Source organism: Oncorhynchus keta, chromosome 10, assembly GCF_023373465.1.
Source record: "Oncorhynchus keta strain PuntledgeMale-10-30-2019 chromosome 10, Oket_V2, whole genome shotgun sequence".
NCBI classification, from domain to species: Eukaryota; Metazoa; Chordata; class Actinopteri; order Salmoniformes; family Salmonidae; genus Oncorhynchus; species Oncorhynchus keta.
This window is the reverse complement of record NC_068430.1, coordinates 48,343,527-48,370,180: the sequence shown is the minus strand read 5'-3', so window position 1 is coordinate 48,370,180 and position 26,654 is coordinate 48,343,527. Positions and strand designations below refer to the sequence as shown.

The 26,654-nt window shown below is 41.8% G+C and overlaps 1 protein-coding gene across 5 annotated transcripts in view; it reads left to right on the top strand.

Annotated features, from left to right (window-relative positions):
- Nucleotides 1-12,926, top strand: part of tmem74b (transmembrane protein 74B) — a 30,105-nt gene extending 17,179 nt beyond the window's left edge. For all 5 annotated transcript variants that reach the window (XR_004826636.2, XR_008144646.1, XR_004826638.2 and 2 more), the window contains 2 exons: nucleotides 8,012-8,169; nucleotides 8,278-12,926. The gene's annotated coding sequence lies outside the window, so the exon portion shown is untranslated. The remainder of the gene's footprint in view (nucleotides 1-8,011; nucleotides 8,170-8,277) is intronic.
- The last annotated feature ends 13,728 nt before the right edge of the window (nucleotides 12,927-26,654 follow it).

Genomic DNA, 26,654 nt, shown 5'->3' with positions numbered 1-26,654 from the left:
TGTCATATCCTGGGGTCCAACCCAATACCCCATGGCCGCGACACATTATTTTTCATTTTCTTGGCGGATGTCCGTATGGTTCGAGGTACAAACTTTCTGAAGTTCGCTTGGTCAGCCACTGGTAAGTGTAATTTCTTGCTTGGAAGTATACTCACTGGCTGTTTGCAGCCTGGAGCATTTGGCCACATGGCCAGCCCCTCGTCTTGAGTGCTCCACTCACTGCATGCGGTTGATCTGTATCTTCCGCATGTGGTTTGTCATACTTGTATTTCATTAGCTTTACACTACGACTCTGTGTGCATCCATTAGTATGGTGGTTCTTGCCGCCACAAACTGTATTTGGAAGACCCTCTGTCCTCTACACAATATTGTGCTGCTGATGCCAGGTGCCATAGCAGTCTCTTTCTGCTGTAAAGCAGAGGGTCACCAAGCATGTGGTGCAGGTGATGGGGGACTTCATTTGGCAAAGAACACAGCGACGCCTCCATGCTGTGCCCTTTTGGCCCTGAGTCACATCCATGCCCGCAGAAATAAATTTGGGCAGATGAACACCACTTGTGGCAGGAGCTGGATGAACCAGCTTCAATGGGGGATGGACACCTTGGCACTGGGGGCTCCCATTCGGAGTCAGTGTCACTGTGAAAGAAAATGTTAAGTTAGAATAGTTTCACATATGAGCCCTGTGTCAACAGGTATAATAAACAGATGTATATAGAGTACAGGGAACATAAGGTTGAATATATTATTATAGACCTGCTAGATCTACTGTCTCTATTATATTATGACAGACCAGCTAGCTCTACTGTCTTTATATTACAACAGACCAGCTGTGTCTACTGTCTCCATTTCATTTTGGCCATTGTTGTGGGCCTGCCCTCCCCCAACAGATAGGCTATTTAATTTCACAAATAATATTTTATGTTATTAATGTCAAACAATGGCATTAGCATGAGAAGAACTTACCAGTCCAAAACGATGTCCTCTCCGTTCAAAAAATATTCCTCCATTTGGGAATCGCTAAATGAATCATCCTCGATCAATTTCTTCTAAAATTGTGTGTACATCTGTATATCTAGACTTAGATTTAGCTTTCCCTGACTTAGTCACCATACTGATTGATATATAAACAGCTGAATATGCACTTTACCAAAACAATGCTGTGCGTAACATGCGTGGCTCCTTCCAGTATGAATCTTCAATGGCGACTGAACCTCTTTACGTCGGAGTTTACCACATGGGTTGGTCTTCCAACACATAAACATTACATATTGCCATTTACCTCCGCTGGTTGGCTCTCTACCCAGCTAGATTTCAAGACGATCAGTGGTCATTGGGTTAAAATACAGTCAATCAACGAAACAGCGGACATATCATTGGTGCACAATGATGTCATTACTTGTTGTCTTCAAACCGGTTTCTTTCAGTCAATACGTCCCGCGAAATGACCCATCAGGTTTGGTTGTGTTACAAACAAACAAACCAGGTGATTGCAATGAAACCAAACATGACTGGAAAAGTCACGTTTTGTGTGTGTATTTACCTCGAATGTGTCCTCAAATGGAATGAGACGGAATTCATGACACAAGTGGTTCACAAAATGTTTCGTGTTAGGCTATAAAAATGTATTTTATCAAACAAAAGACCATTCATTGTGTAGCAATGAGCATTGGGATTACAAACAGAGGAAGATCGTCTAATCGTTTTTTTTGTATGGGGCTCTATCCTCAGATAATCACATCGTATTCTTTCGCAGTAAATCCTTTTTTAAATCTGACAACGCAGTTGGATTAGCAAGATTCTAGGCTTTCGAAACATGTGAGATACTTGTATTTTCATGAATGTTTAATATGACTATTTATGTAGCGATCACCGTATGTTGTCGAATTTCATCCCGCTACCGGGTTCTGTGTGCAGAGAGGTTAACAGAGTTACTCCATCATATGGTGCTGTTTTCATCAGTCCAAATCTCTGCTGAGTTCTGTGAGTTCTGCGAGGCCTTGCAAGAGAGCTGGACCTCTGCAAGGGGGCACTTCAGACTCACAGCAGAGACTTTACCTCCCGGCACCATCTCAGGCTGCCACCATCTCAGGCTGGCGCAATCCCATCTGCCAGCTGCTCTCCAGAGCACATTTTCCACTCTCCTCATCACCCCAGGGCTCACGATTGGCCCAGGGGTTGATGACGTTTGGGAGCAGACCGATTCGGAGGGACCGGGAGACCCTGAGACGGTTCATGATGCCTCCTCAGGCCCCGGGTTCAAGACAGACGGGCCGTCGTCACCCACCCACACCCAAACGATGGTGGGGTCCTTCTCCTGCCCCATTACCTCTTGCTGAGGGATGACAGGGGGGAGTGGCAACCATGTGAGATGGAGCAACAACCTGTCAACCATCACTGCCATAGGGACGTGCCTGGGGGACCCAGGCACTCGGGGCGCCAGAGGAGAAGCAGGACCCCAGAAGACCCCTGACAGGACCACAGAAGACCCCTGACACACCATTCCCCGGCCACTTCTCCCGATCTCAAAGGGCAAAGTGGGAGGAGTGTGTGGAGTCCCCCTGGGTGTTGTCCACAATGCTTGAGGGGTACCGACTCCACTTATTCTGTGGTTCCGAAAAGAGACGGAGGGTTTCGACCAATTCTGGACCTCTGCAATCTCAATGGGTACTGAGGTTCCACATGATGTCCCCAGCCCGAGTGTTGCAGGCCGTGTCCAGGGACCAGTGGTTTGTAACGCTGGACCTGAGGGATGCGTACTTCCATGTTCCTGTTCACCCAGCTCATTGGCAGTACCTCCGATTCACTTTCGAAGGGACGGCTTACGAATTCATGGTCCTTCCTTTTGGCCTCTCCTTGGCACCCCGCACTTTCACAAAGTGCATGGATACTGTCCTGGCACCTCTCTCGCCCCGAGGATTGTTTGACCTAATTACCTGGATGATTGGCTGATTTGTGCCCCGACCAGGACCCAGAGCCTGTCAGACAGAGACATGCTCCTGACCCACATCGACGGGCTGGGCATTACTGTAAACGACAAGAAGAGTCATCTGACAGTGAGGGTGGCCTTCATTGGAATGGAACTGGACTCAGTCCTCATGAGAGCACGCCTGCCCAACAGAAGATTTCAAGTGATTTTATCTTGTCTCGACCACTTTCGGCAGGGGCGGGTGGTATCTGCCCTGACCTGCCAAGGCCTGTTGGCCAGTAACGGCAGCCTCGTTACTGATTCCCCTGGACCTGCTCCATCTCCGGCCTCTTCAACGGTGGTTCAACTCCCACTGGCTGCACCCGAAGCGCCACCGCCACCGCACAGTGTCTCAGGGCATTGTTGAGGTGGTGCTATCGCGCCTTTCTCTCGGGTGGGGTGGAGATGCTGAGGATGTGCTGCCGGGAGCTGGTCAGCACAGACAACTCCCAGATCGGCAGGCCGGGGGGGCAGGCCGGCCATTGGCTGTTGGCTACCCCCTTGGAGCAGCAGGTGCATCAATACACTAGAGCTCTGAGCTTGTCTGCTGTGGTGAGTGAGTCCTGGGGGCTGGGTTATCAAAGCAGAGGCTCTCTCACTGGATCGTGGATAAGATTTTGACAGCATACCGCCTGGCTGGCAGGACAGGGCTGGGATCTGTGGTGGCACACTCAACACGAGGTGTGGCTGCGTCCTGGGCTCTACTGAGAGGAGTGCCCCTCGTTGATATCTGTGCTGTGACCAGCTCTTGCACCTTTGCTAGGTAGTATCGGGTAAATGTGGCACCTCCCTCTGCGGTTGGTTGAGCAGTCCTGGGCATCGCCTCCCCTTCTGGGGACTGTGCCGGGACCCCCTTCCACATTGACGGCCCCTGCGTCTCCATTCCTCACTGGGATTTCGCCGCTGGCTGACTAGCACCGACTACATCTGGTACGGGTGTACCAATATATTGCAGTGATACATAACCTTCATTATGTTTCACTATACTGTATGTAACCACAGTTATGTGAGCTATATGGATCACTCCAATGTGATGCCGCGGCCATGGGGTCTATATATAGGGGATGACCCCAGCCGTGACACAGGTGTACACGGGAGTAATTCTGTAAATCCTGACCTCTGATGTATCCCTCCACCGCGGAGTGATGCCAATATATTGGAGTGATCCATGTAGCTCACATAACCGTGGTTACATACGTAACCTTTGTTCTATTTGTGATGCTCAAAGCGCTGCAAGTCCGGCCTCTTTTAGGAGGTTTTTAGGAGCATACACCCACATTGGGGATTGAAAGATGAACTTAGTTGGTTGCCAACTGCCATATTAAGTCCAAAATAATAATAATAAGAAGCCTGAGGAAGGAAGAGATGACAAAACGGTAAACCAAATTATTTTCTCATTTGTGGATTAATTGTCAGAGTAGAGGACCTTGTGCATTTCAGGTAAATTAGCAACCCAATATCTATATCCCAGGACAAATTAGCTAGCAACAGCAAGCTTGCTAGCTAAATTTCCATAAATATTTAATATTTTTCGACCTGTCCCCAAATTAATATAATTGCTTCATAGTTTGTTTCGATATTTCAACCTGCATGCCCTGATCACTTCTGGTGTGGGTGAAGAAAATCGGTATGCTCACGTCTGGTTTGGTCAGCATGTTAGCAAACAGGTGAGCATATATTACCATTGGACAGTTAATGTTCGCATGTTGATTGCGTTTTAGTTATTAGTGAGTTCTATGGAGATATCATGCAATTCAGTTTAGCTAACGTTAGTCTAGGTTATTTTAACGCACTGCTTGACAACTGCATGCTGTGAACGTGTGTACAGTACGGCGACGGCATGGGTTTAGCCAAGGGTGCACGTGCTGAAGAGATGCAGCAACAAGTAGTTGGTTCCATTGGTGTTAGCGTAGCCCTAATCTTCTGTTGCAGCGTGGTGGTCATAGTTTATTGAGCCCACTGATCTGGGGAGTTATAAATTATCAACGCATTTGAATTCCTTGCTGTGTAAAAAGTATTCAAACAAATCTGTGCGATTTGACTTAGTATAGCAAACTAGCTATTGGAGTTACCAACGTACATCGTGCTTGCGAAATAGATAATTGCAAAGCATTGATACATGTGGGCTAGTTAACATTAACCATCAAGCGAAGTCCTGTTGATTAAGTACATTGAGTGCTCTATTTTCTGATTCAGATACATTTGTGGCATCGACCTGTGGCTTTCTCTGATTTGTTTTATTTTGTGTTACTCAGTTAAGAGGTTTTGGTTAAATGGTAATGTACTTATTAGTACCCATTAGCTAAGTTCCAGTATCCAGTGAGATATTGAATGCAATCTCAAATGTCTGTCTTGACTCTTGTTTATATTTTAGGAGAAGTTTAAAAAGCCACAGTTTTTCTACCTCCCTTTCAGCACAAGCTCAGGATGGTGAGTGGCAGTTCTTAATTGATGCCGTACTTAAAGGTATGTTTCAATGGAAGGCTGTACCGTTTGAGTATCCATGAAAATCTGTCCTGTGATGCCATAAGATATGGGAATTAGCCTAAACGGGAGTATATTTAGATCAATTTAAGTGACTAAGTAATGAACACCATTTTAGTTTGACTTTCAGATTTTTCATTCAATGGAGTGGAAATATAAGTTGTCTGCCGCATCCTTTGAGACACAAGTTAAATGACTTAAACACTACCATTTGAAGCACAGTTTTTACTCAAGAATAAGCCCACTGCCATGTCTTTATCATGATTGCCTGTGCACATATCAATGCCCTCAAAATGTATTTATCTCGATTCCATCACGTGACAGTGAGAGATTTAGGTCAGGAAAAATGTATTTTACCCATCCTATGTGTGGATTCAAACAACCCTTCTCAGAGGTAACACTTACGTCATTTAAGGGGACATTTAAAAAGCCATGAGATGGTAACATGCCCGTTTAAGAATTGTGACTATCGCACCAATGTATAGTCCTCATTTAATGCCCACAAGAGTAGGAAACATGCAGTTGCTGTTAGTTCTGACTTCTGTGAAGATGTTGTAGTCTCCCAGTCACTAGGTCAGTTCAACCCGATGAAGAGTGTCCTACTCAGAGTGCAGACACTTTTGACCTCCCTGAGTGTCAGTTTGACACAAACGAGTTGAGAGCTCAGTTAAATAAACATTTGGGTGCCTCCATTCTTAAAAATGCCAAGTGTTCTCCGTGTTTCTGACTACACAACACAGGACATAGTTGAGCACTTGGGGCAGATATTTTCTCTCTCAACCTCTTGTCAAGGAAGCAATAAAATATGTATTACTGAAAAATGAACACACTATTAGCGATGCTACCCTTGACGAAGTAGTCAAGGAGGTCATGGACAGCAATGTTTTTGCCAGTGCCACTGCTTAAGTTGCAGAGATGTCAACATCTAAGCGCAGGAAAACCTTTGTTGAAAAGAACTACCCTTTAGTCATGTCAGTGCAGTATGTAAATGGAGCATCCTGGACACACCGCAGTGTATATTCCTCTTCTTCAAATGCTTCAGGAAATTTTTAAACATACTGATATCAGGAACAAAATCCAAGAATCTAACGTTGCTCAGCCAGGTCTTTACATGTCTCGTAGAGATGGCTCATATTTTCCAAAAAATGCATTGTTATCGGCAGGAGAACTTAAATTGTCATTGCTTTTGTATATTGATGACATATAACTAGCAAATCCACTGGGCACTTCCAGGGAAATACACAAACTCTGTCAAGCAGCCAGTATACTGCACAATCTGCCAAGTAAGTACAGATCAGCCTTGCACATTATTCAGCTGGCAGCATTATGTAAGGTGCCTGATCTCCATAGTGGCGGTTATGAATGTGTGTTAGGCCCTTTGTTACAAGACATTCACACTCTAGGACAGGATGGGGTTTTCATCGAGTCCATCGGTCAGTGTGTCCAGGGTACTGTCCTGTGTTTTGCAGCTGGCAGTCTTGCAGCCCATGGGTTAGCAGGCTTTTTACAATCCTTTAGTGCTGACTTTGTGTGTAGATTCTGTACAGCCACGCGAGATCAATTTCAAACCCATGAAGTTGGTGAGGGAGAATTTAAGTAGGAGAACAAGAGCCACCCATGACCTTAACCTGCAAGATGTTTTGAATGGTCAGTCAGTATGGTGTGAAGCGTGACAGTGTTTTGAGCCAGACCTTGCGATACTTTCATGCAATTACTGGTTTCCGACCTAATATACTGCATGATCTGCTTGAAGTTATTGTGCCCGTTGACTTGGCCCTTTGCATCTGCGAAATGATACGTCTTAAGTATTTCACTCTTGAGTAATTTAAACCAGAAAATGGTTTCATTCCCATATCAGTACGCAGACAAAATAAACAGACCACATCCAATCCCAAAGACATTTGCAACCATAGGAACTATTGGTGGAAATGGGCATGAAAATGCAACCTTGCTCAGACTGCTTCCTTTAATGGTTGGTAGTGATGTGCCAGAGGGAGATGGAGTGTGGGCAGTGTTAACGGATTTGAAAGACATCGTCGAGCTTCTGTTTTCACCTACATTTACATCTGAAACTGTCCAGTATTTGCAATCTAAAATCAGTGATCGTAGACAGACTCTGCAAGAGGTCTTTCCTGGGTTTAGACTTCGTCCCAAACACCAGTATGTTAAGCATTACCCTGAGCTCATCAAGCATTATGGGGCTCTTGTACACCTTTTGGACCATGAGGTTTGAGGGTAAACACCGCTTTTTCAAACGGGTTGTGCACTCAGAACTTCAAGAATGTCCTGGAAACTGTCAACAAACACATGATGGCATATTACCTCAGTGCACCATCATTTTTGTCACCTCTGCCATTGTTTCAACACTCCCAAAGTAGCTAAGCACTAGACTGAACAAGAGGCAGAAAGCAACACTGTTTACTGCACATCAAAAGTCACTATTGATAGCACTGATTATGCCAATGGCATGTTTGTATCAGTGGGAGAGGATGGAGGACTCCCTCAGTTCTGCAGAATTGAACAGATCTTCCTTGTGAATAACAATGTTTCCTTTCTCTGTAGAAAGTAAGAGTCCTGCTACGTGGAACATCTTCGATCCTCTGAACTGTCCTCAGGCAACTCAATATCAGAGTTCAACGATACATCCACCCTCTCAGCATACAACACAGGAGGCAGATTGCTCCTGAGGCTCAAGAGATTCATACAACTATACTGAAAAGGTGACTGATATTTTCCCTTACTCATGAAAAAGGAAATGTTAAATAAAGGAATATGCTATGGAAAAATGGATTGTTAACTTCAGTGTATCTATATTTTTCCTCCCTCAGATGGCAGAACCTACATACCAGACCTTACTTCGTCTCCATATTAGAGGTCGACCGATTATGATTTTTCAACGCCGATATCAATACTGATTATTGGAGGACGAAAAAAAGTCGATACCGATTAATCGGCCGATTTTAAAATAAATAAAAAGTGTTTATTTGTTATAATGACAATTACAACAATACTAAATGAACACTTATTTTAATATAATACATCAATAAAAATCAATTTAGCCTCAAATAAATAATGAAACATGTTAAATTTGGTTTAAATAATGCAAAAACAAAGTGTTTGAGAAGAAAGTAAAAGTGCAATTATTGCCATGTAAAAAAGCTAACGTTTAAGATCCTTGCTCAGAACATGTGAAAGTTGGTGGTTCCTTTTAACATGAGACTTCAATATTCCAAGGTAAGAGGTTTTAGGTTGTATAGTATTTATAGGACTATTTCTATCTATACCATTTTTATTTCATTAACCTTTGACTATTGGATGTTCTTATAGGCACTTTAGTATTCCCAGTGTAACAGTATAGCTTTCGTCCCTCTCCTCCACCCTACCTGGGCTTGAACCAGGAACACATTGACAACAGCCACTGTCGAAGCATCGCTCCACAAAAGCCGCGGGGAACAATCACTCCAAGTCTCAGAGCGAGTGACGTTTGAAACACTATTAGCGCGCACCCCACTAACTAGCTAGCCATTTCACATCAGTTACACCAGCCTAATCTCGGGAGTTGATAGGCTTGAAGTCATAAACAGCGCTGTGCTTGCGAAGAGCTGCTGGCAAAATGCACGAAAGTGCTGTTTGAATGAATGCTTACAAGCCTGCTGCTGCCTACCATCGCTCAGTCAGACTGCTCTATCAAATATCAAATCATAGAATTAATTATAACATAATAACACACAGAAATACGAGCCTTTGGTCATTAATATGGTCAAATCCGGAAACTATCATTTCGAAAACAAAACGTTTATTATTTCAGTGAAATACATAACCTTTCTGTATTTTATCTAATGGATGGCATCCATAAGTCTAAATATTGTTATTACATTGTACAACCTTCAATGTTATGTCATAATTATGTGAAATTCTGGCAAATTAGTTCGCAATGAGCCAGGCTGCCCAAACTGTTGCATATATCCTGACTCTGCGTGCAATGAATTGCAGAGAAGTGACACAATTTCACCTGGTTAATATGGCCTGCTAACCTGGATTTCTTTTAGCTAAATATGCAGGTTTAAAAATATATACTTCTGTGTATTGATTTTAAGAAAGGCATTGGTGTTTATAGTTAGGTACAGTTGCAACGATTGTGCTTTTTTCGCAAATGAACTTTTGTTAAATCATCCCCCTGCGTTGCATCAATTATATGCAACGCAGGACATGCAAGATAACTACACATGGTTGATGATATTACTAGTTTAACTAGTGATTATAATTGATTGTTTTTTATAAGATAAGTTTAATGCTAGCTAGCAACTTACCTTGGCTTCTACTGCATTCGCGTAACAGGCAGGCTCCCCGTGGAGTGCAATGAGAGGCAGGTGGTTAGAGCGTTGGACTAGTTAACCGTATGGTTGCAAGATTGAATCCCGGAGCTGTCAAGGTAAAAATCTGTCATTCTGCCCCTGAACAAGGCAGTTACCCCACCATTCCTAGGCCGTCATTGAAAATAAGAATGTGTTCTTAACTGACTTGCCTAGTATAATAAAGGTGTATTTTCTCATTTATTTTTTATTTTAAAAAAGAAACTCAGCCAATTCAGTGTCCAAAAATACCGATTTCCGATTGTTATGAAGCGGCCATTCCGATTAATCTTCGACCTCTACTCCATATATCAACGCATATGGTGAGGAAGATGACCCTCCCATCCACAGTTGGTGGATGTCCTGAAGATCATCATGTAAAACAAATTGAATTTGGACTATGACTTCACTCTTCAATACGAAGATCCTGACTTTGATGGACAATTGTGCTGTCTAGTGGACATTGAGGAGTTTCCTGAGGAAGCTGTCCTGAAGATAATTGGATCAGAAAGTGATGCCAACTCAACTGAATCTGGAGACGCAGATATACTGCCCCACGCCAGAGAGTCTCCAGAGTGCCTAGAGAAGTGGCCTGACGGTTTTCCGGGTGCCATCTTTTTCTTATGATATTGAGCACATGCTTAGAGAAGGAAATAGTTGCTATGAGAACTGGAAAGACTCTTAAATTAACAAGAGCCCAGAAGCATGACATTCTTGAGAACATAGCTAAAGCCATACACAGCTTCAAGACCTATCCAAGTGAGGGAGAAATAGGCAAGGCTACCAAAGCGCTTGTTACCAAGCACCCATGTCTCAAAGGAGCAGGGAGTCGGTCTGGATGGTATGCATGGATGACTGGTCTGAAGTTCAAGATGGGGAACTATCGGACCAAGTTGAGCAGAGCTGGAGTTCCTGAGTTCTATCTCAATGCAGGCAAAAGGAGCAGAAACAACCTAGAGAGAGAGTCACCCCACTCAAACATCAAGAGACCCAGACGAGTTGAGGTAAACGTCCTGCCATGCTTGAGAGACCCAGAGTCTCTCAAGCAGCTGAGACAACAAATCATCAACCAAGTTTCAAAGACTGAGTGAAACCTGCCATTAATAGACAAGCTGATGCAGACAACTTTTGCCCTTTGATGAAATGAGATCGTAAATGATGGACCGCCAGTGAAATGGTTCCCAAGGGAACTGGCCAGCCCTTCCCATGGAGTCTCAGGTAAAACAGCTGTTATCCCTTTCTCTTTCTCTTATTTTGTCTCTGTCTCCCTCTTGCTCCCTTTAACCCTCTTCCCCTTTGTAAGATCTTTCTTTCAGTCAACATTGTGTTCAATGGGGCTTTTGTTTGTGGTTTGTTGATGCATGTGTGTGCAGAGTTCCACCGCATAACAAACATCATTTTGAAGAGCCCGATTCTATGCCAAGCTTACATTTATGCATGTTTCAGGTGGAGGAAACTGAAGAGCCAGACATTACACACCTGTCGCTCTCCTCACTATTCTCAGTGAGAACTGAACATGTCCTTTTCAACCCAGCCAGGATTGCTGTTGTGCTAGAAGGTGACATTATAATGAATGATCTCCCCAGGTTGGCTGATGCAATTATGTTATTTCTTGCATCTGAGTTATCCCAAGCAGCTGATCCATACTTCTGACTTCATACAAAAAAGTTCTAGGCTGATGGGAAAATGCTTAAACCCAAGCTTGTGTCTCTGAAAATGACCAAGACTAATGATGTATGGGTCTGTGTGGGTATTTACCATCAGTGAGGTTGTAGATGCTGCAAGGCCTTTCTCGTGTGGGTCCACATTGTCCCATCATTGCCTTGTTAATCGCAGTATAGGCTCACACAGCCACTGTTTCCAATCAAAAACCATACATTCTTTCAAAGTTATAAATGTTTTCCTTTCATTGTCATTGATGTTTGACATAAACCACGTCCAGTGGGTGTTATTTTTGACCTCACAAATGTTTTAGCTGTTCTGCTCTTCAGTAGAACTCAATAGAAACGGAGATATCTCTTTTTGTACTGCCGCAGTCAATCAACCCGTGAACAATGTGGAGGGCTTGATGAGATAAGCGAGAGTTGAGATTTGATTTCCACTCCAAATAAAGTTGTAACGTACATTATGTTCTGAATGTAATGGAGGTTAGCAAGAGTTAATATGCACTAAAAAAAGCTGGAACATATTTTCTAAAATGTATGTATTGCAATGGTTCTAACAGTTAATGGTTTTTGATCATGGCTGCAGCTTAATGTGTTGTTCCTCATTTTCCCGTTTTTGTCTAATTGCTGCAGCCTCATGCGGACAATGTTTCCAATGGAGAATTCTGTGACACTGTTTGGATAGTCCACCTGTAGATATTTAATTGAGCATTCAAAGACCATCAACAAATGTTAAATTGTATATCAAACTAACCCTAACATATCAGCAGAGATACAGTTGACATTTTCTTAGTTTATTGATAGTTTGAGCATGTACAGTACAGGGGACTATCCAAATGGAGTTACAGAAAATTCGAAGTTCTCTAGAAGTTCAAAAATGTTTTAACCAGGATTCTATCCAACCATTTCATGCTAGAGGGCACATAAAGCCTACATGATGAGATTGGACAAAGAAGCGAGATACTTCTTTTATTTGTGAAACTGCAACCAAGCATCGATGATCATGTCACCAGAATAAGACCCTTGATATTTATTGGAGAGGAGCACCTTGCACTTTCACCACCCTGTGAAGTTGATCACAACTTATTTCACCTGTCGTCTAATAAACTGCATGCTTTCCCGACAAGTCGCAGTGGGAGGACCACACGTCATTGTGTAACTCCAAGTTTACTTCAATATAATGGTTATTATCTAAAAATGTCCTCATAAAAGCGTTTCCACTTGTCTATACTCGCATAAAAAGGTTAGATGGAAACTTGGTTAGTGTCACATTTGGTTATTGTGTTGGAGGCAGGTGTTTTGTTCAGTTGAATACACAGGCATAGGAATATTAAAGTTTGCGTTGTCAAGAACATTTTAAATTGTTTACTTTATTTGATTCCTAATTTTATTTTGTACTGTATATTAATAGCAATCTATGATTGTTTTTTAAATATTATTCAAGCCTTTATAATAAAGATTTCTTGAATACCTGAAAATTGACTGACTGAGTTGTGTGTACTAAGAATATAGTATGGTTTGGTAAGTTTTGAGTTAATAGTACCTACCTAAATCGGTTTCCAAAAATGGTTTGAGTAAGATCATAAGAATTTGAGTTGGTACAACTATTGCAATACTCAATGAAGTTGAGTACAGATAAAGCATTGCAATTAAATGTATTAAATTATTTAAACAATATTTTAAAGTTAAGTACAGTTAAAAAATAGAGTTTGCATAAAACCATTAGGTTAAGTACAAGTAATTCAAAATAATTAGGTGTGACCTTACTTTATCTAAAAGGTAAATGGTTTCCAAAAAAAAAAAGTGAGTTCATGGAACTTATCAGGTTTTACAGTGAGACTTCAAAACAGTTGCATAGTTTAATGGTTGTGATGGGAGAAAACTGAGGATTGATCAACAACATTGTAGTTAATCCACAACACTAACCTCATTTAGAGTGAAAAGAATGAAGCCTGTACATAATACAGATATTCCAAAACATGCATCCTGTTTGCAACAAGGCACTAAAGTAATACTGCAAAAAAATGTGGCAATGCAATTAATTTTTTGTCCTGAATATTACGTGTTATGTTTGAGGCAAATCCAATACAACACATCACTGAGTACCAGTCTGTCACGACTTCCACTGAAGTTGTTCCCTCTCCTTGTTCAGGCGGTGTTCAGTGGTCGACGTCACCGGCTTTCTAGCTGCCTCCGATCCCATGTTTCATTTTTTTTGTTTTGTCTGTTTTACACACCTGGTTCCCATCTCATGATTATGTTCCTTATCTAACCCTCGGGTTTCCCTTTCTGTTTTGTGCGTGATTGTCTTTCGTGTGTTGTAGTTCGTATCCTTTTTTTGTATTTGTTTTATAACGGGATTTTTGTTCCGTTCTCGGATGGAGTAAATACAGTGGTTTTACTCTTACCCGTGTCCTGCGACTGACTCTTTCGCTATCCTCTAGATAGACCCTGACACAGTCTCGATATTTTCAAGAATAGTGGTGGCGGCGTCATGTTATGCATATGCTTGTAATCGTTAGTGACTTGGAAGTTTTTCAGTAAAAAAACAGGTAAAGGAATGAAGCTAAGCACAGGACAAATCCTAGAGGAAAACCTGGTCCAGATCAGTCTGCTTTCCAGCACACACTGATAGAATTCACCTTTCAGCACACAGGAGGTTGGTGGCACCTTATTTGAGGACGGGTTCATGGTAACGGCTGGAGTGGAATCAGTGGAATGGAATCAAATACAAACACATGGTTTGATGCCATTCCTTTTCCTCCGTTCCAGCCATTATTATGAGCCGTCTTCCCCTCAGCAGCCGCCACTGTTTCAGCAGGACAATAACCTAAAACACAAGGCCAAATCTGCACTGGAGTTGCTTACCAAAAAGACAGTGAATGTTCCTTAGTGGCAGAGTTACAGTTTTGACTTAAACCTGCTTGAAAATCTATGGCAAGACCTGAAAAGGGTTGTCTACAAATGATCAACATCCAATATGAGAGTTTTAAAAATTATGAAAAGAATAATGAGCAAATGTTGTACAATCCAGGTTTGGAAAACTCTTAGCGACTTACCCAGAAAGATAAAATAATTATTACATTTTTTTTTTTTCAACAATACTTTTTTTGAGAATTTTTATTCCACTGACATTACAGACTATTTTGTGTAGATTCTTGTTGATATGACAGTGAGAGGATAGACTGAAAGGAGAGCACTGAAGTTGCACTCTTGTTTCCACTGACAGTAGCGGTAGAGAACTGCACACACTCAGAATGACAATGAGGGTAAACTCCAGTACAAAGGAGCACAGCACTGAGCACAGGCTATATCAGACAGAAGACAGGCTTTTATCAGAACACAGGCAGAGCATCAGCTAGCTAGATCATCACTCAACCACAGACTGATTTAAGATTTCGCCATGAATCATCTATCATGATACATAAGGCAATCTTTTCAGTTCTTATCTTATTTCATCTTGCTGAAACTTAGAAGAAATTATACAAATGCATTTGTGTATCCCCAATATATTTTTAAGATACATTTATGGGAATCATGCCATCGATTGTCCATTCAAATTCCATTATTATTTTTATATTCACTCAGATTTACATGTCACGATCGTTGTAAGGAGGAGACCAAGGCATAGCATGATATGCGTACATTCTTCTTTAATAAAGAACGAAACACTGACCAAACTAACAAAATGATACGTGAAGCTAATATAGACAGGCAACTAAACATAGAACAAGAACCCACAAAACCAAAAAGGAAAAATGGCAACCTAAATACTATCCCCAATCAGAGACCATGATAAACAGCTGCCTCTGATTGGGAACCATATCAGGCCAACATAGAAATACAAAACACCAGACATACAAAACCCTAGACAATACAAAAACTAGAGTACACACCCTGACCTAACCAAAATATAAAGAAAACAGATATCTCAGGTCAGGGTGTGACACTTGCTGAGTGCAGTAGGGAAACTCACCCAAAGAGATCCAGAATGGCTCCTCCTGCAGCGAATGGAGCCATGGGGTCTGGCCTGAAAAAAACACAATACACATGCACACAATCAGACAGGCTGGGAGCAAATTAGAGACTGCACACAGTTTAGTCATGCAAGGTATTGTCAGATGTCAACTAAGTCTCACAGTTGATACAATGGTTGTTGTTGGATGCACAATCAATTTGCGTTTGTTGACAACAACACAATATCAAATGTACATTAAACGTTGTGTGATGTTGTTTGCCCATAGGGGTATATACTGAAAAATGTTTTATGCAGGTGAGTGAATACAGTATCAAAACTGTATATATAAACTCAGCATAAACTTATTTCAGAAGACACTGAGTATACAAAATATTAAGATCAAATGCTTTCATCAGTCTATGATCCGTTATTGATGTCACTTAAATCCACTTCAGTCAGTGTAGATGAAGGGGACGAGACAGGTTAAAGGAGGATTTTTAAGCCTTGAGACAATTGAGACATGGATTGTGTGTGTCATGACGTTGGCCTGTGGGGGTTGGTTTATGACAGTCATCAATACCTCTTCCCCCCTTTTTCCTCTCTCTACCCTACTATAAGGTTACATTTTGCAAAACCCTTGGTTAACATAGAGATTCTGGGAACATCCGAAGGTGGGGGGAAACAAACTATATTCTGGTAATCCGAACAATTGAACATATGCGGTGGTACTTAATGAATATGATGTCAGTTCGGTTGTCATCTGAGACATTCTCATCAATGATAAGATGACATAAACTCTACAGTGGAAAGTCTACACATCAGATTTATCAGATTCACATGGAATTGTTGTTCAATTTAAATGTTTGAATATGAAATTATTTGTGATTGGATGAAATGTGATTTTAGCTTGAAGAATGTGAGATTTGGATTTTCATAAAATAGGGCTGCTCAATCAGTGGCCCTCCCCTGTGAAGGGACAAGGGCTATAAAACTTTTCAAACACGCCCTCCTCTCCCTTCCTATATAAGCCCTTGACGACAACATAACTTCCTGTTCCGAGGATATGAGGGCGATGGTCCTATGTCAGAATGGTTCAGAACGAAGCCAACATCAGCATGAGCTTTGGTTGTGAATGGTATGAACTTTGAACTCTTATTCACTACAGAAATGATACCACCTAGCTGTTGAGTTAGGGACCGCAACTGCAAACGCAGGTTAGGAAGGAACAGACAGAGTATCCCGTCTACCACACAACGACGTTACTACAACGTATCCAATTGACAACCAGAGACATTCTTCAAAGGACAGAGGACTCGGTTTGGCAACATGGCCTTCCATCGACCACCAACATACTGAAGCGCAGCTCAGAGTAAATATTTATTGCATTTTCCTTTTCCAAATGGGCGGTAATTTAGAATGCATAAGATACTGTATTTACAATAGCACAGCTTCGCGCTTTGTTCCTGTCTTCCCGCTCTTTCATTCAACCCAGCCCCTTTTCCTTTGTGTAACAAGCCGTCAATTCTGTTCCGCCCGCTAGGGACGTTTTCTTTTTTTATGACGTAATTTGTAATCAAGTTATGATTAATTGTGTGTATGTGAATTCTGTGTGATTAGTTAGGTATTCAGTAAATAAATAATTAAACCCAATTTGTATTGCTGATACAAATTGTTAGCCAGGGTTCGTGCAGATAAAATCATTTACAACTTTCAGATGAGAAGTAAGATGAAGATTAATGTTGACTGCTATGGATGTAAAATATTACTAGGTCTTTAAGAGTTTATTCGGAAGATAACAGCTCTATAAATGTTCTTTCGTGGTACCCGACTCTCTAGTTAATTACATTTACATGATTAGCTCAATCAGGTGATATTAACTACAGAGAAATTATTTTATAGAATAGCAAGTCATATCACATAATCTGGCATAGCCAAATACGCGACATGTGCCATTCAGAGGGTGAATGTGCAAGACAAAAGATTTAAGTGCCTTTGAACAGGGTATGGTAGTAGGTGCCAGGTGCGCCGGTTTGTGTCAAGAACTGCAATGCTAATGGTGTCACACCCTTGATCTGTTTCTCCTGACTCCGAGCCCGCCCGCCTACCTTTGATTTTGATTTTGACCTCTGCTTACCCTGAGCCTGCCTGCCGTCTGGTACCATTGCCTGACCTCTAATTTTATGACCCCTGCCTGGCTTGACCTGTCTATTGCCTGCCCCTATTGGATCATTAAACTATTGTTTATTCGATGTGTTCTGCATCTGGGTCTTACCTGATAAATGGGTTTTTCACACTCAACAGTTTCCTGTGTGTTTTAAGAATGGTGTTGGGTGCAACTCAAGTGTTCCTAATGTTTGGTATACTCAGTGTATGTATTCATTCTGTATTGTTACCCTAATATTACCCTATGCATAGGATTAGGTATTAGAATAGCTTCTGGTAATTTATACTGAACAAAAAATATAAACACAACAAAAATATGAGCACAAATGTAAGGGTTTTCTTCTGGTGAAAGAGAGGCGGACCAAAATGCGGTGGTTATTCATGTTTTTAATAAAGACGACTATACATGAACAGACTATACAAAACAAGAAAAGTGAAAACCTAAACAGTCCTCCTATCTGGTGCAAACACAGAGACAGGAACAATCACCCACAAAACCCAACACAAAACAGGCTACCTAAATATGGTTCCCAATCAGAGACAATGACTAACACCTGCCTCTGATTGAGAACCATATCAGGCCAAACATAGAAATAGACAAACCAGACACACAACATAGAATGCCCACCCAGCTCACGTCCTGACCAACACTAAACCAAGGAAAACACATACGAACGATGGACAGAACGTGACAACAAATTTGTTTACATCTGTTAGTGAGAATTTTTTCTTTGCCAAGATAATCCATCCACCTGACAGGTGTGGCATATCAAGAAGCAGACTAAACAGCAGGATCATTACACAGGTGTACCTTGTGCTGGGGACAATAAAAGGCCACGGAAATGTGCAGTTTCGTCACACAACACAATGCCACAGATTGCAATTGGCATGCTGACTGCAGGAATGTCCACCAGAGCTGTTGCCAGAGAATTTAATGTTAATTTCTCTAAGTCATCTCCAACGTTTTAGAAAACAAGCACAGACCACGGGTAACCATGCCACCCCAGGATCTCCAGATCCGGCTTCTTCACCTGTGGGATCGTCGGAGGCGGGGGTGCGAGTATTTCTGCCTAATAAAGCCCTTTTGTGAGGAAAAACTCATCCCGATTGGCTGGGCCTGGCTCCCCAGTGAGTGGGCCTATGCTCTCCCAGGCCCATCCATGGCTGCGACCCTGCCCAGTTATGTGAAATCCATAGATTAAGCCTCGTGAATTTATTTCTATTGACTGATTTCCTCAGCAGGTCAGAGCATCTTGTGAATAATGTGTCCCTTTGCCCTTTCCTAACCATTGTATACTTCACACAGACAGAATGTAAATCTGCTGTATCATTCTGCTCCCTCTCCCTCGTGGACGAGGGCATGACAGCACTAAGGTCGATAAATTGCTGACATCACAAGACAAATCTGATAGGGTCAGAGGAAGCAAAGGGAGGAGAGAGGAGTGAGTGAGAGCAAGAGAGAGAGAGAAAAGGGAGGTGGTGGACGCCAAGTGACAGGCTCCATCTTTGGACCGGTGCCATTTCCTAAGGACGACTCTTCTTCTTTCTCTCCTGCACCGCACACTATGCCCTGCCCCCATGTGTCTGCAGTGCGGGACACTGAGAATACTCCACATACCCCGTCTATTCTTAGTCTCTGTATCCATTTCACTTTCTTTCCGGCGCGAAGCCGAGGCAAAAAAAACATGCTGTAAATGTTGGCTAAGATGGATATGAGCTGAGATTCAATTCAATTCAATTCAAGATACTTAAATTTTTTATTTAACCTTTATTTTGAAAGGGAGTCATGCGGAGACCATGGTCTCTTTTACAGATGACCCTTGTATCAAACATGAATACACAAACATTATTCTCTGTATACTTTTCAGTGTCCCAGAACCTTTTGGAGTTTGTGTCACAGGATGCAAATTTCTGTTTGAAAAAGCTAGCCTTTGCTTTCCTAGCTGCCTGTGTATATTGGTTCCTAACTTCCCTGAAAGGTTGCATATCGCGGGGTCTATTCGATGCTAATGCAGTACGCCACAGGATGTTGTTTGTGCTGGTCAAGGTCAGTCAGGTCTGGAGTGAACCAAGGGCTATATCTGTTCCTATATCTGCTATATCTGTATATCTGTTTTAAGATGGTGAGGAATGGTCAATATGGTCAATATCCTTCCAGGATACCCGGGCCAGGTCGATTAGAAAGCCCTGCTTGCTGAAGTGTTTTAAGGAGATGAGCCTAGCGTAGGCTAGTTCCAAGCTAATTGGTGCTTGCTTCGGGACAGAGACGTTAGCCAGGAGTGGCCACTCGGATAGCAGCTAGCTATCTTCTATGATGAAAGTAAAAAGGTTCAGAGCTTGTGGTAGGAATCCGGAGCTATGGATAAAAATAAGTCTGATATGCTCTGGTTTGAATCACGCTGTGCAGACTGGCAAGAGTTGTCCGGGCTAAGGTAACCTGATGACCGCTAGAAGCTAGTTAGCTGGCTAGCCTCTGTTGGGGGTTCCGGTTCTAAAGTAAAGAAAATAGCAGATCCATACCATATTGGGTGAGGCGGATTATAGGAGAGTATGTTGAAGTTGAGGTTAAGAAAAATATAAAAGAAAATATATGCAAAGAAAAAAAATATCTAAACAGATATATACACGGGACACGACAAGACAAAGACTTCTGACTCCTACGCCATCTTGGATTCAAGAATTGTTTAGAATTGTTGCATCAAAAACAGCATGCAGTCTTGAAGTCTCCTTTGACAGACCTTTCTTTTAGGACCCTGTTCTCCTCTAGTCGTTCTCTGGTCTTTTGAGGCGACAAGTTGTTTACACTTTTCACAAGTGTACACAGTAAATTATTTATCTTTCACTAAAGTGAACATATCAAAGGTCTCCAATATGATGGCTTTACTGTCCATCTCTGGATCCAAATCAGATCACATGGTTATACTCAGGTCAGACACAGCGGTCCTGGCTACAAGAGCCAAATGCGACGTGAGACACATTTTGCCGGTGACAGCCAGATAACCTAGCTAATTGGATCTAGCAGGGGCTAGCCTGTTAACGTTAGCAGCACTAACACTGTGGTCCCGAAGTAAAACACTTGCAAACAAAAGTCAGTTAAGAACAAATTTTTATTTACGATGACGGCCTAGTGGGAAACAGTGGGTTAAGTGCTTTGTTCAGGTACCTTGTAAGCTCCGGGACTCGATCTAGCAACCTTTCGGTTACTGGTCCAACCACTAGCCTACCTGCTGCTCCATATGGCCGAATGAGCTATTTTTCTCAAAAGTACTATCGGTTTTGAGTCAGGAAATGTGTACTTTTCCACCTAAAACAATTGTGATTTATTTATATCATTATTTTATATTGCCGACTGCAACAACAGCGGAGATGGGTAACAACTGCGCATGTGCGGTCTTGTGGGATAACTCTGTGATGTATATAACCTTATTTGGAGCTTCACCATCACAGATGTGAGTTTTATTGGTGGAGAAGGTAGCCTAAAGTTAATTCTGAAAAGTGGAAATCCGAAGAGAGGGTAGCAAGAGTAAGCTGGTGTTCGGTCCCCTGCTGCACTTTCTACAAGAAATCTAGGGAAGAAAGCACAAAATGTCAGTTTTCCGTTGAAAGATGCAGAAAATGGCTAGTAGCAATAAAAAACTGGAAATACTATGTAAACACTCCTACAGTCAATCTTGCAATTATAGGTGTGTGTACAGCCGTACCTTCTGTATTCCCATGGGCTGGATCTGGTGCCGTGCCAAAATACAGAGATGCTTTTGAGAAGAGCAAGCGCCAAAGCGAGCGTGCGGAGTTATGTAGTCTAATCATTGCAGTTTGAATTTGATCTTATTGTGTTGTAGACTAGTCACTCCACCAGTTAGCTTAGGTTGAAGAGAGAGACAGTAATTGTGTCATTTTACGTTGCAGAATAGACAGATTAAAAATTAACGGTTTTGTTGAATTTTTATTATTTAGAAATCAGGTCTTCTCGCTTTTTTTCATAATCATAATCTCCAATGTCTGATGTGTTGGCTAATCAGATTTGATTGCAAAATAAATTGCATCTGTGATTGTGAACAAGAGCCTTACATGCAATTTTTACGTAAGGGATTCCCCCACGTGAGCCGATTTCTGCTGTTGTTGCAGTCGGCCACATAAATATAATAATAATGATATTAAATAATCACAATCATTTTAGGTAGAAAAGTAAACATTTCCTGACTCAAAATGTTTTGCTCATTTTGGCCGTACACTTTCATTAAAACAAAGACTGTCCACAATTTGCGTATTTTTTAATCACTCTTTGACTGACACCGGAGCAGAGCTAGTATTGCACAAAGCCACTGCTTTGCAGCTTTCCAGTTTAGAGTGCAAGGAGAGCGAGGAGGTTAACTCCACCTAAATAGTTTCAATGTACAGTATGGAATCACTTAAGGCATTTGGATTTTAGGTAAACTTCCCCTTTTAATGTTGTTAGCAGTTTATGTTATTCTTCAATAACACAGACCCCTCAATAACACATGGGGAGAAAAATAGGTTTATTCAAAGAGGACAAATCATACAATTGAAGTCGGAAGTTTATATGCACCTTAGCCAACTACATTTAAACTCAGTTTTTCAATATTCCTGACATTTAATCCTCGTAAAAATTCCCTGTTTTGGGTCAGTTAGGATCACCACTTTATTTTAAGAATATGAAATGTCAGAATAATAAGTAGAGAATGATTTATTTCAGCTTTTATTTCTTTCATCACATTCCCAGTGGGTCAGAAGTTTACATACACTCAATTAGTATTTGGTAGCATTGTGTTTAACTTAGGTTAAATGTTTCGGGTAGCCTTCCACAAGCGTCCCGCAATAAGTTGGGTGAATTTTGGCCCATTTCTCCTGACAGAGCTGGTGTAACTGAGTCAGGTTTGTAAGGCCTCCTTGCTCGCAGGGGCTTTTTCAGTTCTGCCCACAAATTTGATATAGGACTGAGGTCAGGGCTTTGTGATGGCCACTCCAATACCTTGACTTTGTTTTCCTTAAGCCATTTTGCCACGACTTTGGAAGTATGCTTGGGGTCATTGTCCCATTTTTCCAATTGTCCCATTTCAAGACCCATTTGCGACCAATATATCCACATAATTTTCCTACCTCATGATGCCATCTATTTTGTGATGTGCACCAGGCCCTCCTGCAGCAAAGCACCCCCACAACATGATGCTGCCACCCCAATGCTTCCCGGTTGGGATGGTGTTCTTCGGCTTGCAAGCCTCTCCCTTTTTCCTCCAAACATAACTATGGTTATTATGGCCAAACAGTTCTATTTTTGTCTCGTCAGACCAGAGGACATTTCTCCAAAAAGTATGATCTTTGTCCACATGTGCAGTTGCAAACTGTAGTCTGGCTTTTTATGGCGGTTTTGTATCAGTGGCTTCTTCCTTGCTGAGCGGCCTTTCAGGTTATGTCAATATAAGACTTGTTTTACTGTGGATATAGATACTTTTGTACCTGTTTCCTCCAGCATCTTCATAGGGTCCTTTACTGTTGTTCTGGGATTGATTTGCACGTTTTGCACCAAAGTACGTTCATCTCCAAGAGACAGAACAATTCTCCTTCCTGAGCGGTATGACGGCTGTGTGGTCCCATGGTGTTTATACTTGCGTACTAATGTTTGTTCAGATGAACGTGGTACCTTCAGGCGTTTGGAAATTGCTCCCAAGGATGAACAAGATTTGTGGAGGTCTACTATTTTTTTTCTGAGGTCTTGGCTGATTTAATTTTTTTTCCCATGATGTCAAGCAAAGAGGCACTGAGTTTGAAGGTAGGCCTTGAAATACTTCCACAAGTACATTTCCAATTGACTCAAATAATGTCAATTAGCCTATCAGAAGCTTCTAAAGCCATGACATCATTTTCTGTAAGTTTCCAGGCTGTATAAAGGCGCAGTCAACTTAGTGTATGTAAACTTCTGACCCACTTGAATTGTGATACAGTGAATTATAAGTGAAATAATCTGTCTGTAAACAATTGTTGGAAAAATTACTTGTCATGCACAAAGTAGATGTCCTAACCGACTTGCCAAAACTGTAGTTTGTTAACAAGAAATGTGTGGAGTGGTTGAAAAACAAGTTTTAATGACTTCAACCTAAGTGTATGTAAACTTCATACTTCAACTATAGATGTTATGCCGGGAAGTAGATGGTTCATTCTCCCCTGTCCTCAGTGAATTTCGCCACAGAACAAAGGAACAGGGTGTAATTTATAACCCTCCACCCTAGCCTATGGTTGACCAATTAGAATTCCTTATAGTAAAATTGGGCCAATGGCTAAATAACAAGTATCCCTTTTCAGGCTCAATGTACAGACGATTCAGACCAATGAAAACGTGGCACACGCAGCTGAGCCCAGGACTGACATTCCTACACAGATTCTAAACAGATGTTGAACTGAAAACCAACTATTTCCATTGATAATTCCCATTGACCATTAGTACTACCGTTAGCATTGTGTATTATCTTAAAATATTCTCACAATGGCAACACCGTGGCACTGGGCTATCCATTTCAGTTTCACGTCTTTCCATATGCCCGATTTCGATGTGAAGACGCTAGGGTTGCAACATTCCGGTAGCTTTTCCAATATTGACAGATTTGACAGATATTCCAGTCGGAAGATTCCCAGAATTCGGAGGGAATGAGCAAGAAATCAGAAATCCTCCAAACAGGATTTATGGAAAACCTGAGAATTTGTGTGAAGTTACAAGAATTTTACAACCCTAGAAGATATCAATCTCGATAGGCGATTTGAGATTAATTTGAGAATCATATCTCTTCAAATTAAAAATAAGATGGAAATGGTCACAGGCCACACAATTACAACATGTTCTATATTTCACTGTACGGCTCAGTGGTCCCTAAAGAATCGGGGAATAACAATCTTATTAAACATAAATTCCCCATTGAAGAATGCTACAAGTGGAACATTTCTCAATTGTAACAAAACAATGTATGGTCCTTCTGTAGCTCAGTTGGTAGAGCATGGCGCTTGTAACGCCAGGGTAGTGGGTTTGATTCCCGGGACCACCCATACGTAGAATGTATGCACACATGACTGTAAGTCGCTTTGGATAAAAGCGTCTGCTAAATGGCATATATATATATAATATTGGGCCAGTAACTAAAATGTTACTAGATCGAATTCCCGAGCTGACAAGGTAAAAATAGTTTCTGCCCCTGAACGAGGCAGTTAACCCACTGTTCCTTGGCCGTCATTGTAAATAAGAATTTGTTCTTAACTGACTTGCCTAGTTAAAGAAAGGTAAATGCCCCCCCAAAAAAAATATGCTTTCAACAAAACAAATAGAGCCTGACTGATTTTCCTGTTGATCAATACAGATATATATATGCAGATATAGCTGCAGTGGCAGACTCCGATAAACGTTAGCAGTCTGGCATACTGTTGCCTCGCTAACCAACTAACGTTGCCAGCTAGCCAGCTAGCTGGCTGGAGCACCAACTGACATTATTACTCCTAGCTACATTGCATGCCATGAAATTAAAGCATACAGTCCCTGTAATTAGCAGCCTGCTAGCATCACCACATCTCCCGACCCAAGACACTTGTAACCACGCTTAACAATTTCCCAGAGAACAAAACACACAACTTAGTTGTGTGGACAGGTAATGCTCCTTGCTACACAGCTGTACAATAACTCTAAACCAGCCATATTTCGGAAAGTTAGGAATTGATAGCAATGTTAGACCAGAAATGAAAACGATATGTCAATGTGTTTTGTCAATGTGTTTTGGTCCGACACATTCCTTCGCCGGAGAGAAAAGATGTACCTGTGTATTCAGTTCCGGTTGCGCATCACACTGTTAGTGTTGTCTACAAACTTGACAGGGCAAAATTACATTATAATAAAGCCAGCAAAGTGAGAGCTATGTTTTACAATCATTGTTATTCAATTTCAATACAGACATTATAGCTCATGAGATAGGCTTCCAGGTGTCCTTTTTAGCCACGTAAACCACTTTTAAAGCAAGGGGGTTGGGTAAGCGTTGGCTAGAGGGAGTTTTCACCATTGTAAAAACCATACGAGGAAGTGTGCACACTTTGGGAGAAATAACTAAAAAATAACATGGATGTTACAGTGAATTGATCTCAGATTAGGAGGTAAGTGGGGTTCTCGGGAAGCGAGATTCTGGAATCTGTGCCAAATTCTGGAATCTGTCCAGAAGACCTCAAAGTTACAAGGGTGGCTCCTTGGGAGGAGATGGCGTTGCAGATCTGGTCCGATTCTGCTGGATCAGTCATGGCCAGTTCGTGCGATCACTACTCAAGATATGACCCAGTTGAAGACACAGGAGGCGGATTGTACAGTTCTCAATCATTTGTTATAACACGGAGCAAAGGGCAGGTTAAGGACAGGCAGAGGGTCGTAATCAGGTCGGAGTCAGGCAGGTACAGGACAGCAGACAGGCTCGGAGTTAGGGCAGGCAGAAATGGTCAGAACCCGGGAAAACTAGGAAACAAACACTTGAGAAAAAGGAAAACGGGAAAGCACGCTGGTAAGACTTGACAAGACAAGACGAACTGGCAACAGACAAACTGAGAACACAGGTATAAATACATAGGGGATAATGGGGCAGATGGGTGACAGCTGGGGGAGGGGTGAAGACAAGCATAGGGTAAAAACACTTTTAAAATGATCCAACTTTCAAAACAAGTCCTTGCTCCAGTAAGTAGCTGTTTAGTATTTTAGCAGCTAGCAAGCAACAAGATATGCCAAATAACAGTCTAGAAACCACTTGAGGGCAAATAAATTAGATTAGACCGTTCAGACACATGTCGCATGGCCAGGAATCAAATTTGTATCTGACTTAAAATTGCCTATGCATAGCCGATTTCCTCTAGGATTTTGCCTGTGTGTAGCTCTAATCTGTTTCTTTTTACCCTAAAAAAAACTCTAGTCCTTGCTGATGACAAGCTGAATTTGCCCCAATCATAATGCTTTGTATTCAGGACATAAAGTTAATTTCTTTGACACATTTCTTGCAGCTTTACTATCTATGGTGCCTTCTTGCATGTTTTGGAATATT